General features: G+C 56.4%; 3 pseudogenes across 1 annotated transcript; all 3 read left to right on the forward strand.

The window, feature by feature from the left end:
- Positions 1-438: 438 nt before the first annotated feature.
- Positions 439-3,373, forward strand: LOC111944667 (protocadherin gamma-B5 pseudogene; annotated as a pseudogene).
- A 1,169-nt stretch (positions 3,374-4,542) lies between these two features.
- On the forward strand, positions 4,543-11,860 carry LOC147650426 (protocadherin gamma-A6 pseudogene; annotated as a pseudogene). Its single transcript, XR_015276791.1, has one exon. The product of XR_015276791.1 is annotated as a protocadherin gamma-A6 pseudogene (transcript).
- Positions 11,861-14,090: 2,230 nt separating this feature from the next.
- LOC111944537 (protocadherin gamma-B5 pseudogene) lies at positions 14,091-16,749 on the forward strand (annotated as a pseudogene).
- Positions 16,750-17,229: the final 480 nt, after the last annotated feature.

Genomic DNA, 17,229 nt, shown 5'->3' on the forward strand with positions numbered 1-17,229 from the left:
GAAACAAAAGGGTAAATTTTATTCTGTTATCACTACATAGGGGTTGCTTACATTGTTATAGGCTGATCTATATCCAATATTACTTCATCCCAGGTCATGAAGGACATTTCAAGATATGGGAGAATAGTGAAGAAAAACTCTTGAATTATTCCCTATATTATCGTTTATTGCTACTATAAATGTGTCACGATTTTATTAAGGGCAGCTGAATTATTTTATTTCTATCTCCTACATGAATATTTGTTTCTGAGTGTTCAATGAAAGCAATTGTTTTGCGAGTGAAAAGAATGGCCTAAGATGACATGGTGGATAGAATGGGGTTGTAGTGGACTGGAGCAGGAGCTTGTGTGCTTGGTGTTTGCAGCGGAGGAGCGAGGCCGGAGGCGGTGCAGGCGCTGAGGCCCGGCCCAAGGCGGGCCCCGTTGAGCGCGGCCATCGGGCGGCTGCAGTGGCGCGGCGGCGCCTCCGGGTGTCGCTGTTGGCCGCCGCCTCCCGGCGCTGGAGCCGCCGCCGCCGCCGCCGCAGCGTCCTGCCCCCGCAGGCTGCTCGCTCGGCCGGCGCCGGCCAGAGCGGCAGCGGCAGCGGCAGCAGCAGCGGCGAGAGGCGGCTTTGGTGCGGCTTTGGTGTGTCGCTGGTCGGGGAGCTGCGACGTGGTTGTGGGGCCGAGCGGGCCGGCTTTGGTGCGGCGGCCCGTGCGCTGTGTGGCGAGAGCGGCTGGAAGGGAGGCAGGGCAGCGGCAGGAGGCAGGAGCTTGGCGAGCAGCGGCGGCGGCGGCGGCGGCGGCGGGCGAGAATGGCGGTGAGGCGGCGGCAGAGGCGCGGGCCGGGCGGCGGGCGAGCGCTGCTGGCCGCGGTGCTGCTGTGCGTGGGGTGGCGGGCGGCGGGCGAGCGGCTCCGCTACGCCATCCCCGAGGAGCTGGGCAGAGGCTCGCTCGTGGGGCCGCTGGCGTGGGACCTGGGGCTCAGCGCGGACGAGCTGCCGGCGCGAAAGCTGCGGCTGAGCGACGAGAAGCAATACTTCACGGTGAATGAGGAGAACGGCAACCTGTACGTGAACGAGAGGCTGGACCGGGAGGAGATGTGCGGCGAGTCGGCGTCCTGCTCTGTCAGCTTCGAGGCGCTGGTGCGGAACCCGCCGAACATTTTCCACATCGAGGTGTCTATTGAGGACGTGAATGACAACTCCCCGGCCTTCAGCAAGGATGTTCTGGATCTCGAGATCGGTGAATGGTCTCTTCCTGGTGCTCGTTTTCCTCTGGAGATGGCGCAAGATGCAGACGCGGGGTGCAACTCGTTACTGACTTATCAACTAACCAGTAACCCGTCCTTCTCTCTCTCCATGAAAGAGAGGGCAGGTGGAAAGAAGCAGCCAGAATTAGTGCTAGAGAAGGAGCTGGATCGAGAGAAGCAGAATTCTTTTGAGCTGGTGCTGACCGTGGTGGACGGCGGGGATCCACCGAGGTCTGGGAGTGTCCAGGTTCGAGTAAACGTGACGGACGCTAATGACAACCCTCCTGTGTTTAGCAAAAGCGTCTACGAAGCGCGAGTGGCAGAAAATCTGCCTGCAGGTTCCCTGGTGCTGCGGGTGACAGCGACAGATGCGGACGCGGGCTCCAACGGGCGAGTGTCCTACTCTTTTGGCAGTGTCCCAGAATCCGTCAGGGCGTTGTTCGCTGTCGACAGCGAGAGCGGCGAGATCAAAACCACGGGTCCTCTCGATTTCGAGGAAAAGAATAAATACATCTTCGGCGTCGAGGCGACTGACGGCGGCGGGCTCACTGACCACTGTGAAGTGCAAATCGACATTACAGACGCGAATGACAACGCGCCCGAGATCAACATTCTATTCCTGTCCAGTCCCGTGCCCGAGGATGCCCCAGTGGGCACCGTGGTTGCACTGCTGAAAGTGCGGGACAGAGACTCCGGCGAGAACGGCCAGGTGTCGTGCGAGCTGTCGGGGGAGGCGTCGCTGTCGATGGTGGCGTCGTCGGGCGGCTCGTACAAGGTGGTGACGGCGAGCGCGCTGGACCGCGAGCAGGCGTCGGAGCAGCGCGTGACGGTGGTGGCCCGGGACCGGGGCAGGCCGTCGCTGTGGAGCAGCAGGGAGCTGGTGCTGGAGGTGTCGGACGTGAACGACAACGCGCCGGTGTTCGAGGAGGCGGCGTACAGCGCGTACGTGGCGGAGAACAACGCGGCGGGCGCGCTGGTGCTGCGCGTGCAGGCGCGGGACGCGGACGCGGGCGCCAACGGGCGCGTGAGCTACTGGCTGGCGGGCGGCAGCGCGGGCGCGGCGGGCGCGGCGCCGCTCGTGTCGGTGGAGGCGCGGAGCGGCGCGCTGTACGCGCAGCGCTCCTTCGACTACGAGCAGTGCCGCGAGTTCGCGGTGGCCGTGCGGGCGCAGGACGGCGGCGCGCCGGCGCGCAGCTCCACGGCCACGGTGCGCGTCTTCGTGCTGGACCGCAACGACAACGCGCCGCGGGTGCTCTGGCCGGCGCCGGCGGCAACGGGAGAGGCGGCGGCGGGAGGGGCGTCGTCTCCGTTCGAGGTGGTGCCGCGCTCGGCCGAGGCCGGCTACCTGGTGGCCAAGGTGGTGGCGGTGGACGCGGACGCGGGGCGCAACGCGTGGCTGTCGTACGAGCTGGTGCAGGCGTCGGAGCCGGCGCTGTTCCGCGTGGGGCTGCACAGCGGCGAGGTGCGCACGGCGCGCGCCGTGTCCGAGCGGGACGCGGCCAAGCAGCGTGTGGTGGCCGTGGTGAAGGACCACGGGCAGCCGGCGCTGTCGGCCACGGCCACGCTGCACGTGGTGCTGGCCGAGAGCTTGCAGGAGGCGCTGCCGGAGCTGAGCGAGCGGCCGGCGGGCGCCGAGGCTGCGGCGGCGGCGGCGGCCGAGCTGCAGTTCTACCTGGTGCTGGCGCTGGCGCTGCTGTCGGCGCTCTTGGTGCTGAGCGTGGCGCTGGCCGTGGTGGCGCGGCTGCGCCGGGCCGGGCCGCCCGCCGTGCTGCGCTGCCTGGGCGCGCAGCGCTTCTCGCTGGCCGGCGCCGCCTTCCCGGCCGACTTCTGCGAGGGCACCTTGCCCTACTCCTACAACCTGTGCGTGCCGCCGCCGGCCCGCGCCGTGCCCGAGGCCGCTTGGCCGCCGCCGCCGCCGGTGCCGGTGGTGCCCGTCCTGTCGGCGGAGGAGCTTCTGGGTGGCGATTCCTGCGAGAAGCCGAGCCCGAGCAGTCACGTCGTCGTGGGAGAGCCGCCCGCCGATGCTGCTGCACTGCAGGTGTGTAAAGCGTGAGTTCCTTCTGCTTTTAAAACTTTCTGAAACGTCGTTCATGTTTTCCGGGTATTCTCTGCGTGGTGTCTGAGGAGACTCATCCTTTGTGTTTGTACGTAGTGGCGGAAGTTGCACAGTCCTGTCTCCGTGATGGAGTGAATTAAGGAACGGGTAATGCCCCGTTCATGGTAGAGGAGGGAGCACTTGGTTCTTCCTTGGTCACAGGCTCAGCTTCAGCCGCGAGGCGTTGTGTTCACCACTTGAGCTCTGTCAATTAGTATGTGATCTTAGGATTGAAAGCAGATTGGTGTTCGTGGTAGGAGAATGGCTGATTCTACATGCTGGAGTCGAGGAAAAAAGAGAAACGCCCTGATACGGGTGTTTGGAGCTTTTATCCTTCCTGACTACTTTGTTCAGTCAGGCTATGCTTGGTACTCGTGTAGAGCTTTAAACAGACCTGCTCGTTAAACTTTGTTCTGTCACTGTTTGATTTAGGAAGGCAACGAATGTGCAAAATTCTATTCTGCATTCTGAGTGCAAAAAGAATTTTTTTGCCCTTTTCTGGGGGGATTGCACTAGTGGGACTGGAAGGCTTCTTTTTCTGCGTCCTGGCTGGCAGTTGGCTCTGTTTTGCTCTTCGTGGCCTTTATGTTATGCTCTTGTGAGAGGCTTGAATGATTTCTGTTTGAGAGATTTTGATTTTTTTAATCCTCAATACAGCGAGAATGTTTGGGATATAGTGGAACTCGCATATATCCAGAACAGCTAATTCTGCTGACTAGGAGAAACCTCTGAGATACGAAGGGGTCACATCTATGTAAAGATGATGGTTTAGGCACTTAAACTAGTCTCATTTGCATATTGAGTAGTTGTCAGCACAGTTTCAAGAGCAGAATTGTGCTTTTATTCTATGGTTCTATAATTCCTTTCTTAGAATTATATTTTCCTGTAAACACTTCGTATCAGCGTCGTTAAGAAATACAGAAATTAATAGTTTACTAACAAGTTGAAGTTTCTTACACGCTGCTTTCAGAATAAAAGAAAGCAAGAATGAATTGATGAAATGCAAATCTCTGTTAAATAAAGAAACTCTATGATTGTCTTAGGATGGGATGTCAATAATTTGAAGTCCTGAAACTTTCCTTTGAGTGTTTTAGCTGCATATTTATTTGTCCCGGTAATTCATTCCTGTAACAATTAGGTCCCTGACTTGAAGAAGCATGCAATTGCTCTCGTCCCGCTTGTGTAAATGAACCTGATAGCTGTGTTTATTCGGGAAACACATGGTATCAACGTCGTTAAGAAATACGGCTATAAATAGCTAACTGATGAGCTTAAATTTTTACACGTTGATTTCATAATAAAAGAAACCTAGAAAGAATTGATGAAACGTAAATATCTTTCATCTAATGAGACACTATGTTTATTTTGGGAAAAGATGTGAAAGATTTGAAGTTCCGAAAGTTTTCTTTTAAGTGTTTTAGCTGCATCTTTATTTGTCCCGGTTTTCAGTATTGTAACAATTATATCCCGGACTTGAAGAAGCATGCAATTGCTCTCGTCCTGCTTGTGTTAATGAACCTGATAGCTGTGTTTATTCGGGATGTGGAATCCTCCCGTTTTCCCTCTGAGAACCGGTTGTTGAAAATGCTTTTGAACAAAAAGCATACGGCTAAACGTAAGCTACAGGCTAAAATACGAAAAATGTGCTTGAATTTACGTATAAATACATTATTCAGTGCTTAGTGTCCCGTGCGGTTGAAGAACTGCGCTCACGGAATATCTGTGCCTTCCTCCCGATCGCGATGCCCTGGAGGGTCAAAGGCGAGATGGGCTGGAGAAAAGCGGAGGCAGGAGATCGGCGCGGGCCGGAAAGCGGCGTGTGGGTGGCGAGTGGTCCCTGTTTGTGGGCAGGCAGGGCGGGCAGCGCTCGGTGTCTGCAGTGCCGGGAGGAGGCTGCGGGCGCCGCTGTTGACCGAGAGGAGCGAGAGGAGGATCGGAGCGCTGCCGGCAGCCCCGCCCGCTGCGGCCAGGCTGGATCGCTGGATCGCTGGATCGGTGGGTGGGCAGCCCGGGCGGCGGTGTGCGATCGTCCTGCCGGTGCGGATCCGTGCGGCGGAGAGGCGGCGGAGGCTGGGGCAGGGCCCGGGAGCGGAGAGGCCGGTGGGAAAGGTCAGCAAGCGCTGGGAGCTGAGCAGCAGCGGCAGCGGGGAGCTAAGCTGGCGGAGATGAGCTGGGCGGGGAGGCGCTGGGGCCGGCGGCAGCGAGCTGTGCTCTGGGCCGTCCTGCTGGCGGCGTGGGAGGCGGCGTGGGGGCAGCTGCGCTACTCGGTGCCCGAGGAGCTGCCCAAGGGCTCGTTCGTGGGCGACGTGGCCAAGGACCTGCGGCTGCAGCTGCCCGAGCTCAGAGATCGCGGCGTTCGCATTGTCTCGGAAGGTCAGACGCAGTATTTCGTTCTGCACGGGAAGACGGGACATTTAGTGACGGCGGAGAGGATCGACAGAGAGCAGCTGTGCCGGCAGGTGGAGAAATGCGTGCTGCGCTGTGAGCTGATCGTGGAGGGAGAAATGGAGTTTTATGAAATGGAAGTGGAAATCATGGACATTAATGACAACGCGCCGAGTTTCGGTGATTCAGAAATAGAGCTCAGAATGAGCGAGACGACAGCTCCGGGGTCGCGGTTTCCCCTGCCAGACGCGCATGACCCGGACTGGGGCCGGAATTCCGTGCAGAGCTACGAGCTGAGCGGTGACGAGCACTTCTCGCTGGCCGTGCAGGCGGGCCCCGGCGGCGATCAGCGTCCCGAGCTGGTGCTGGCCAAGGCGCTGGACCGGGAGGAGGCGGCGTTTCACGAGCTGCTGCTGAGGGCGATGGACGGCGGCGATCCGGCACGGACGGGCACGGCTCGGATCCGTGTGACCGTGCTGGATGCGAACGACAACGCGCCCGTGTTCAGCCAGGCGGAGTACACGGTGCGTGTGCCCGAGGACGTGCCCGTGGGCTCTGTCCTCGTCACCGTCACGGCCACGGACGCCGACGAGGGGCTGTATGGGAAAGTTAAATACTCGTTGAAAAAAGTGTCAGACTTGGCATCGGATATTTTCCGTTTGGATTCTGACACTGGAGAGATCACACTATTGAGAAGCTTGGACTTCGAGGAAGGTGAGTCCTACGAACTGGGGTTGCAGGCACAAGATGGTGGAGGTCTTTTTGATACAACCAAAGTTACGATCTCAATCACAGACGTCAACGACAACGTGCCAGAGATTTCAGTAAGGTCGTCGATTACTGAAATATCTGAGGACACTCCGTTGGGGACTGTTGTTGCCCTCCTACATGTGCAGGATCGTGACTCAGGGGCGAATGGCAAGGTGCACTGCTCCCTAGATGGGGGCGTCCCGTTCCGACTGCAGAGCTCCCACGGCAGCTACTACCGTGTGTTGACAGCGAGAGAGCTGGACCGGGAGCAGGTGTCGGAGTACAACGTGACGGTGCGGGCGGCCGACGGCGGGTCGCCGGCGCTGCAGAGCAGCGCGGTGCTGGCGCTGCGGGTGCTGGACGTGAACGACAACGCGCCGGTGTTCGCGGAGGAGCGGTACAGCGCGCGCGTGGTGGAGAACAACGCGGCGGGCGCGCTGGTGCTGTCGGTGCGCGCCACGGACGCGGACTGGGGGCAGAACGCGCGCGTGCGGTACCGGCTGGCGGAGGGGCGGGTGCGGGGCGCGGCGCTGTCGTCGTACGTGTCGGTGCAGGCGGAGACGGGCGCGCTGTACGCGCTGCGCTCGTTGGACTACGAGGAGGTGCGCGAGCTGCGGCTGTGGGTGCGTGCGGAGGACGGCGGCGCGCCGGCGCTGAGCAGCAACGTGTCGGTGGTGCTGGTGATCGTGGACGAGAACGACAACGCGCCGCAGGTGCTGTACCCGCCGCCGTCTCGGGCGGCGGGCTCGGTGGGCGCGTGGTCGGGCGTGGAGCTGGCGCCGCGCTGGTCGGAGCCCGGCGCGCTGGTGGCCAAGGTGGTGGCGGTGGACGCGGACGCGGGGCAGAACGCGTGGCTGTCGTACGAGCTGGCCAAGGCGACGGAGCCGGGGCTGTTCCGCGTGGGGCTGCACAGCGGCGAGGTGCGCACGGCGCGCTCGCCGCTGGCCCGCGACGCGGCGCGCCAGAGCCTGGTGGTGCTGGTGAAGGACCACGGGCGGCCGGCGCTGTCGGCCACGGCCACGCTGAGCGTGCTGCTGGCCGAGAGCGTGGCCGAGCTGCTGGCCGAGCTGGGCAGCGCGGCCGAGGCGGCGGCGCCGGGCGAGCCGGCCGGCAGCCTGACGCGCTGGCTCGTGCTGGCCGTGGCCGCCGTGTCGTGCCTCTTCCTCGCCTTCCTGCTGCTGCTGCTGGCGCTGCGCCTGCGCCGCTGGCGCCGCCAGCACCTGCTGCCGGCCCAGAGCGGCGCCTTGCGCGGCGTGCCCGTGTCGCACTTCGTGGGCATCGACGGCGTGCGCGCCTTCCTGCAGTCCTACTCGCACGACGTGTCGCTCACGGCCGACTCGCGCAAGAGCCAGCTGCGCTTCTCGGCCGCCAGCTGCTGCGACACCCTCCCGGCGCGGCCTCTGCCCGACGAGCCCGCGCCGCTGCTCGGGGACGAGGACCCTGCCGCCGCCCTGACCGCGGATCCCGCCGCTCCCTCGGTGAGTTGCTCTGGGCACGATTTCTCCGACACTCCTGCTTCCTCCTGATGCTCCCGTGTCCTTTCCCCGCCCTCTTCTCTGCCTTGCCATGGAGATTTTGCTTCACAGCGAGGTCGAGTTTCCCTCGGTGACGTTCTTACGGCTGGAGCCCGTTGGTGTCGTTCTTTGGACATGGGGTGTGTCGTCAGCCTTGCAGTTAGTGGAGAAGGAAGGAGGGAGAAGGCTGCTGTTGGCAGGCTGTTCGTTAGGTCGTGAGTTTGGGTATTTCTCAGGATGGAGTTGTTTTCCTCCCATGTCCCCTGTGCTGTCAAGAATCAGTGTTCTTAATAGTGTTAGATCTTCTGAAGGGATATATGGCGTTATTGAGAAATACAACTTTTTATGAGTCTCATGTGTCTATGCAAGAGCACATGTGCTTGAATAGGTTGAATGTGTCTTGGTCTTAATTCTGTGGGGTTTCCTGGGGGGTTCCTCTGCACGTTTTTCTTAGCCTTTATCGTTCTCCATGATCCATAGTGGAGGTAAGCGGGAAAAGTCTTTTGGTCATCCATGCTTTGATCTTTGTCCCCAGCCGGGGATATGGCCAGGCAAGAGGCGTTTCTTGGTGATGTCTGTGTGCCTGTTATGAAGATGAAGGATCCTTTTAGAAGTTGTGGCTCTTTGAAAAGGCTGTGGGTGTGTATGTATCTGGAGGAGGAAATGCAGGAGGAAATGGCAGAACTGCTTTGTTTGTTTCTTGATTTTGAAGGTCGAACTATGGCAAATAGAGCTGGATGAGCCCGGGCTATAAAATATTTGTCATGGCAAGAGAATTGTCTGGATGGGAAGGGAGAGATTTAATTTGCAGCAGGAGATAGAAGGTGGGCATAATTCCCCCTGTGCAGATATTCACTGACTCTGAGTCTCTCTTGGAAGAGTGCTCAGCTTTTCCTTTTAGAGCTATGAAGTCTCTTCCCAGCACTTGAGTGAGCAGGCAAATGTCGCTTCCATAGTGCAGAGGTGGAAAGATGGCTGTGTGAAATTGGTGGTGTGAAGAGAAATGGTGTGGGGAACTGGGCCTCCAGTGTCACGTGTTTTGGTGATGTGTGGGTGAAAGAAGCCCCTGGATGATGGGAAGGGTTGGAAATTGCAGTTGTGTGAGCAGTGCATGAATGTCTGCTGCAAGCCTGAAGGGAATGTTTTCCTCCATTGCCTGTCCAGTTCCTGTCTCCAGCATGAACCAACGTGGGGTATTTCCTGTGAATGTAATAGTCTTGAAGATCTGTGTAGCAGGTGGCTGGAGAACCCTGGGAGGTTCTTCCAAAGTATTTGCATCCCATCATAATTGTGTCACTGAAAAGCTTCACTTTGTGCTTATGGAAGATGCCGTATGGGAAGAGCAAGCAATGTCTTCAGTGCCTGTAAACAACGTTATTGATCATCTCCTGTGAGTTCCATAACCCAGAAGAGTGGTGTGAGCTCTTCAATCCTGCAGGTGTCAACTTTCTGTCTCAGTCTTCTGATGATCTGAAGATGGTTCTTTCATGTTTAGAGGTGAAAAGAGAGAGACTTTCATAGGCAGGTTTCTGGAACATGTCTCTGTAAGAAATGTTTTTCTTGTCCCGTGGCATGGGTGAGAAGTCATATGTTATCCATGGTAGGTGTCGCTCTATTGGGAACGGCGAGAAGAACGACCCAGACTCTCTTGGGATTTGAACAGGAGAATTTCTCTCTGGTTGATTACTTCAGATCTTCATTATAGACAGATACGTGAAAGTACAGAAAAGTGAAACTCTTATTGGTTTGTAAACTAACACATCACCATCATTGGTCAGTGGGGTACACCACCCCTCGACCTTCTCTGGCAAGAAAACAAGGAACAGTCAAACAGCACCTGCAAGGCTGCTTTCTATCTCTGAGGATTGTTTTAATTCCTCCTTATGATTTCCCAGGCCACTTGCTCAGGCCAGACTGAGAAAGTTATGCGGCCTGCTATTCCACAGGCACTGTGCTCCTTGCTTCATAGTTAGCATCCATAGGTAAGGAGATCCTGTTGGAGCCAGTTTCCTTTTGGTGGAGTCTGTGTAAATTCTGAAGATCTGTGATAAGCATGTGAGCTGTGAAGGGTTAGGGGGGAGTGCTGGGGATGTGGTGTGTGAGGAGGTAGTGGAGGAGACATGGCATGTGTTGTGTTGATGCCCAGGGCTATTGCTGGCCTGATGAAAATGAGTCAGGAGGAGTCTTGTGTGATTTGATCTTGTGTGGTTTTGGCTCAAATGGGCGCAGTTTGTGTTCCATATTCTGTTGCACCAAGAGTGGTGTTCACGCATCTTGTGAGGAGTGCATGTGCTGCAGAATGGTGATGTTGGCTTTGAGGTGATGCTTGGCTGGCTGGATCTTTGTCAGGGCTGCTAAAAATTGATGGCCTCTGTAACATTTTACACTTGTTCCAATAATTGTGAGGATCAGAATGGTCTCATTTGTGATGCTTGGGATTTGAGAAACTGTGCACGTAAGTTTCCTTCTAATGATGTCTGCATTCAGTCTTTGCTTTCATGTTCTGTTTGGGCAGAGAGAAGAAGTCTGTCTATGCAGAGACAGGGCCGGTGCTGGAGTTCACTGTGATATGGTTCTAAAAGAATGAATGAATGGTGTCAAGGTCTGTTTATCCTAGTAGTTAGATGAGGCTGAGAGCTGTGGTTCCAAGGTTTTTCTTTCTCTTCCTATGCAAGGAAATGAGTGTCTGGTGTCTGTGTAGTGATCTCCTGTGTGAGGCCTCGTGTGCATTAGTTACAGTTGAGTTTCCTGTGTTGTGTATGTGGTACAGTTGAGACAATTTGAAATGTGAGGCCATGATGGATACTCTGCTGTTGTTTTTCCATTCTTAGCTGGCTTGATTAACTTTTTTTGGCTGATTGGTTTGATTTTGGTTGAGTTTGGTTGGGTTGGTTGTTTGCTTGTTATTGGTTTTTTTTTTTTTTTTTTGTTATAGAGTAAAATTTATTCTCATTGCGCCTCCCAATCCTTCAAGCTCCAGACCATAAAATTATCCTGTAGGGAGAGTATCTGTCATCCATACCTTGAAGTTGTGAATGTAATCATAGAATCACAGACACACAGAGCTGTAGAATGGTTTGTGTTGAAAAGGATCCTCAAGATCATCTCCTTCCAACTCCTCTGCCATGGGCAGGGACATCTTCCATCAGAGCAGCTTCTTCAGAGCCCCACCCAGCTTGACACTGAATATTACATTTAAGAAATTCAACTTCATGAATATTCATTCCCCCAAGGTGGTGTTTCCTCTGTATGGAACTGTACATATAGAGCCACAATTCCTGTCTGGAACAATAATTAATTGTGTGTGAAACCTCCAATATCCATCTGTTTCTCTATGAAAAATTGTGATCTAGAGTTTCTTCACAGATGTAATTACATTTTTATTCAGGCCCTTCTTTGCAGAAAAGTTGCAGCTGATTTTCACAATTCTCTTCAATACTTCGAAAATTGGAACAGTTGTTTATATTCACATCTTTACTTCAGCGGCCCAGGAAAGAACTGTGCGTGGGGAATAGGAAGAACAGGAAGTAGAAGCAATTAGAGAATCTGTTGTAATTTGTCAGAAGATTTAACTTGAGGAAGATTCTGAAGAGAAGCTGTTTAAAATGCTGGTTTCATATTTGTGCAAGGTGAGCAGGCCATGCAGTAGAAGAAGGTCGCTGAGGTGAGGATTAATTCTTCAACTGATGCCGCCTATCCTCTGTGCAGTGAAATTCTTTCAGGCCACACTTGCAGCTTGAGACCTTGGGGAATTATAAAAGCTCCCAGGGATGAATTTAAGGGCCTGAAATAAAGGCCTTACTGATTTCACTGTGATCATCTCTGGCAACTTGTTGTCTTCTAATACTTCCTAGCCGTAGACAATTAAAGCTTTAGGGGTTTCTGTATTTTTGTTTTGTTCTGCGTTGTTTTTCCTTGATTTACCTTGTATGTGGGCCTACTTAAAATCATCAAAAACCCAGCTCTTTTTACTGACCTATAGTGTGTAAACATCTTCTTCTGTTGTTCATTGGGAGTGGAAGGAAGTGGAAGGAGATATGAGAGTGATTTTGTTTTCTGGTACTGTTTGAAGAAATTGATGTAAATACGACTTTATTGGGTGTTGCATCTGTGTGGAAGAGAGCATGTGAGAAGGACAGGGAGGAGATTCCCTGGAAGCCAATGGTTTGATGAGCCATTCTCCATTGGATGACCGCTAATCTTTTAGTGTGGTTGTTTATCATTTGTGTGCTTTGGAATCCTTCAGTTCCTTCTCATACCGATGGTGAGCAGAGAAATGTCCCTCCCTTCTGGCTGTGGCTGTAGTGCATTATCATCTCCTGATAAATGTGATAAAAGGGAGGAGATGGCCACAAGCAAAAGCTTCCAGTTGCGTGGTGGAGAAGCAAAAGAAGAGAGGGGAGCTGTGAGTGTGAGGCCAGAGAAGAAGTGGGTCATTGCCTTTCTTGTCCCATGTCAGAGATCCCCCAAGGCTGTGCCTGATGGAGTAGGGTGTGCTTTGAGTTGCTTGTGTAGAGCAAGGGAGACCTACAAAGTGTTATTGCCTCTGTTAATTTCTATGTGTTTGTAACTCTTGCATTGCTTGTTGTCATGAGCTGAAGCTCAGCGTGTCTGATCTTCTGTGGAAGGTCTCCTGTGTCCCAATTGTCTGAGTGCAGGTGCAGTTCCCTCCCACATCTGAGACGTTTAGAGGTGTAAAGAGGAAGGGTTTCCATAAGCACTCTTTTTACCAGAGCATGTAGTCATATGGCAGCAGACAAGTGTTTTTAACCAAGAGAAGGGAGCATTTGATTAGGGGAAATGTTTACAATGTGGGTTGTGAGAAAATGGAACGTATTGCTGAGAGATGTTTTGGTTATGCCTCCAACGTTCAAGTCTTGAGGAAAATGTTTCTGCTCATGGCAGAGGTGTGGATTATATTACCTTGAAAGAAAACTTTAAGTTGGAAACTGGAAAGAGGTTTTGGTTCTATGAAGGACTCAGCATTGCTTTGACCTTTTCAGTGTCAGGTGCTCAGATTTGGAGATGCAGGTTAAACAACTTTAATGAGTCAGAAATACAAGAATCAATGTTATTCTGCTATCATTGCATAGGGGTTGCTTACATTGTTTTAATCTGATCTGTACCACAGATTAATTCATCCCAGGTCATGAATGGACAATTCAAGATATGAGACAATGCTGTAGTAAACGTCTTGAAGGCTTCCCTGTATTATTATTTATTACTGCTGTAGATGCGCCGTGATTTTATTAAGGGCAGCTGAATTCCGGTATTTAGTGATGAGCTATGAATATTTGACCCTGAGTGTTCAATCAAAACAGTTCTTTTGTGACTCAAAAGGATGGCTACAGATCACATCTGGGATAGAATGGCGGTGGAGTGGAAACAACTTGAAGGAGTGGAAACAAAGGACTAAATGTCATTCTGCTGTCACTGCATAGGGGTTGCTTACATTGTATTAGGCTGATCTATATCCCATATTACTTCATCCCAGGTCATGAAGGATAATTCCAGATATGGGACACCAGTGCTGAAAACCTCTTGAATTATTCCCTATATTACTGTTTATTGCTACCATAAATGTGTCACAATTTTATTAAGGGCAGCTGAATTCCGGTATTAACTGATGCGCCATGAATATTTGTTTCTGAGTGTTCAATGAAAGCAATTGTTTTGCGAGTGAAAAGAATGGCCTAAGATGACATGGTGGATAGAATGGGGTTGTAGTGGACTGGAGCAGGAGCTTGTGTGCTTGGTGTTTGCAGCGGAGGAGCGAGGCCGGAGGCGGTGCAGGCGCTGAGGCCCGGCCCAAGGCGGGCCCCGTTGAGCGCGGCCATCGGGCGGCTGCAGTGGCGCGGCGGCGCCTCCGGGTGTCGCTGTTGGCCGCCGCCTCCCGGCGCTGGAGCCGCCGCCGCCGCCGCCGCAGCGTCCTGCCCCCGCAGGCTGCTCGCTCGGCCGGCGCCGGCCAGAGCGGCAGCGGCAGCGGCAGCAGCAGCGGCGAGAGGCGGCTTTGGTGCGGCTTTGGTGTGTCGCTGGTCGGGGAGCAGCGGCGTGGTTGTGGAGCCGAGCGGGCTGGCTTTGTTTCCGCGGCCCGTGCGCTGTGTGGCGAGAGCGGCTGGAAGGGAGGCAGGGCAGCGGCAGGAGGCAGGAGCTTGGCGAGCGGCGGCGGCGGCGGCGGCGGGCGAGAATGGCGGTGAGGCGGCGGCAGAGGCGCGGGCCGGGCGGCGGGCGAGCGCTGCTGGCCGCGGTGCTGCTGTGCGTGTGGTGGCGGGCGGCGGGCGAGCGGCTCCGCTACGCCATCCCCGAGGAGCTGGGCAGAGGCTCGCTCGTGGGGCCGCTGGCGCGGGACCTGGGGCTCAGCGCGGACGAGCTGCCGGCGCGCAAGCTGCGGCTGAGCGACGAGAAGCAATACTTCACGGTGAATGAGGAGAACGGCAACCTGTACGTGATCGAGAGGCTGGACCGGGAGGAGATGTGCGGCGAGTCGGCGTCCTGCTCTGTCAGCTTCGAGGCGCTGGTGCAGAACCCGCCGAACATTTTCCACATCGAGGTGTCCATCGAGGACGTGAATGACAACTCCCCGGCCTTCAGCAAGGCTGCTCTGGAGCTCGAGATCGGTGAGTTAATCCCTCCTGGTGCTCGTTTTCCTCTAGAGATGGCCCGAGACGCAGACGTAGGAAGCAACTCGCTACTGACTTATCAACTAACCAGTAACCCGTCCTTCTCTCTCTCCATGAAAGAGAGGGCAGGTGGAAAGAAGATGCCAGAATTAGTGCTAGAGAAGGAGCTGGATCGAGAGAAGCAGAATTCTTTTGAGCTGGTGCTGACCGTGGTGGACGGCGGGGATCCACCGATGTCTGGGAGTGTCCAGGTTCGAGTAAACGTGACGGACGCTAATGACAACCCTCCGGTGTTTAGCAAAAGCGTCTACGAAGCGCGAGTGGCAGAAAATCTGCCCGCGGGTTCCCTGGTGCTGCGGGTGACAGCGACAGATGCGGACGCGGGCTCCAACGGGCGAGTGTCCTACTCTTTTGGCAGTGTCCCAGAATCCGTCAGGGCGTTGTTCGCTGTCGACAGCGAGAGCGGCGAGATCAAAACCGCGGGTCCTCTCGATTTCGAGGAAAAGAATAAGTACATCTTCGGTGTGGAGGCGAGTGACGGGGGCGGGCTCACAGACCACTGTGAAGTGCAAATCGAAATTACAGACGAGAATGACAACGCGCCCGAGATCACCATTCTATTCCTGTCCAGTCCCGTGCCCGAGGACGCACCAGTGGGCACCGTGGTTGCACTGCTGAAAGTGCGGGACAGAGACTCCGGGGAGAACGGCCAGGTGTCGTGCGAGCTGTCGGGGGAGTCGGGGCTGTCGATGGTGGCGTCGTCGGGCGGCTCGTACAAGGTGGTGACGGCGAGCGCGCTGGACCGCGAGCAGGCGTCGGAGCAGCGCGTGACGGTGGTGGCCCGGGACCGGGGCAGGCCGTCGCTGTGGAGCAGCAGGGAGCTGGTGCTGGAGGTGTCGGACGTGAACGACAACGCGCCGGTGTTCGAGGAGGCGGCGTACAGCGCGTACGTGGCGGAGAACAACGCGGCGGGCGCGCTGGTGCTGCGCGTGCAGGCGCGGGACGCGGACGCGGGCGCCAACGGGCGCGTGAGCTACTGGCTGGCGGGCGGCAGCGCGGGCGCGGCGGGCGCGGCGCCGCTCGTGTCGGTGGAGGCGCGGAGCGGCGCGCTGTACGCGCAGCGCTCCTTCGACTACGAGCAGTGCCGCGAGTTCGCGGTGGCCGTGCGGGCGCAGGACGGCGGCGCGCCGGCGCGCAGCTCCACGGCCACGGTGCGCGTCTTCGTGCTGGACCGCAACGACAACGCGCCGCGGGTGCTCTGGCCGGCGCCGGCGGCAGGGGCCACGGCGGCAACGGGAGAGGCGGCGGCGGGAGGGGCGTCGTCTCCGTTCGAGGTGGTGCCGCGCTCGGCCGAGGCCGGCTACCTGGTGGCCAAGGTGGTGGCGGTGGACGCGGACGCGGGGCGCAACGCGTGGCTGTCGTACGAGCTGGTGCAGGCGTCGGAGCCGGCGCTGTTCCGCGTGGGGCTGCACAGCGGCGAGGTGCGCACGGCGCGCGCCGTGTCCGAGCGGGACGCGGCCAAGCAGCGTGTGGTGGCCGTGGTGAAGGACCACGGGCAGCCGGCGCTGTCGGCCACGGCCACGCTGCACGTGGTGCTGGCCGAGAGCTTGCAGGAGGCGCTGCCGGAGCTGAGCGAGCGGCCGGCGGGCGCCGAGGCTGCGGCGGCGGCGGCGGCCGAGCTGCAGTTCTACCTGGTGCTGGCGCTGGCGCTGCTGTCGGCGCTCTTGGTGCTGAGCGTGGCGCTGGCCGTGGTGGCGCGGCTGCGCCGGGCCGGGCCGCCCGCCGTGCTGCGCTGCCTGGGCGCGCAGCGCTTCTCGCTGGCCGGCGCCGCCTTCCCGGCCGACTTCTGCGAGGGCACCTTGCCCTACTCCTACAACCTGTGCGTGCCGCCGCCGGCCCGCGCCGTGCCCGAGGCCGCTTGGCCGCCGCCGCCGCCGGTGCCGGCGGTGCCCGTCCTGTCGGCGGAGGAGCTTCTGGGCGGCGATTCCTGCGAGAAGCCGAGCCCGAGCAGTCACGTCGTCGTGGGAGAGCCGCCCGCCGATGCTGCTGCACTGCAGGTGTGTAAAGCGTGAGATCTTTCTGCTTTTGAAACTTTCTGAAACGTCGTTCATGTTTTCCGGGTATTCTCTGCGTGGTGTATAAGGAGACTCTTCATTTGTGTTTCTACGTAGTGGCAGAAGTTTTGCATTTTATTCTCGGTTACAGATTCAGCTGACAGGCTTTGTTTATGGCTCTCCTTTCGGCTCGTAGCAGCGTTTCTCAGAGTTTCTCTGTGTTTCCTGAGATTGAAGTTTTTGTTTTTGTGGGTTGCACTGTTCTGTCTTCGTGATGGAGTGAATTAAGGAACGGGCAATGCCCCGTTAACGGTAGAGGAGGAAGCACTTGGTTCTTCCTTGGTCTCAGATTAAGCTTCAGCTGCCAGGTTTTGTCTTCAGCTGTTGAGCTCTATCATTTGCAATGTGTTCGCAGTACCGCATGCACACTGGTATTGGTATTCTGTGGAAGGAGAATGGCTGATTGTCCCTGAGGGGGTCGCGGAAAAAGGAGAAAAGCACTGACAGCGGGTTTTGGAGCTTTCATCCTTCCTGACTGCTTTGTTTAGTAAAGTTGTGCTTGGAGTAGAGCGTTACACAAAC

The sequence above is a fragment of the Cyanistes caeruleus genome, chromosome 15 (assembly GCF_971803275.1).
Source record: "Cyanistes caeruleus chromosome 15, bCyaCae1.hap1.1, whole genome shotgun sequence".
NCBI classification, from domain to species: domain Eukaryota; kingdom Metazoa; phylum Chordata; class Aves; order Passeriformes; family Paridae; genus Cyanistes; species Cyanistes caeruleus.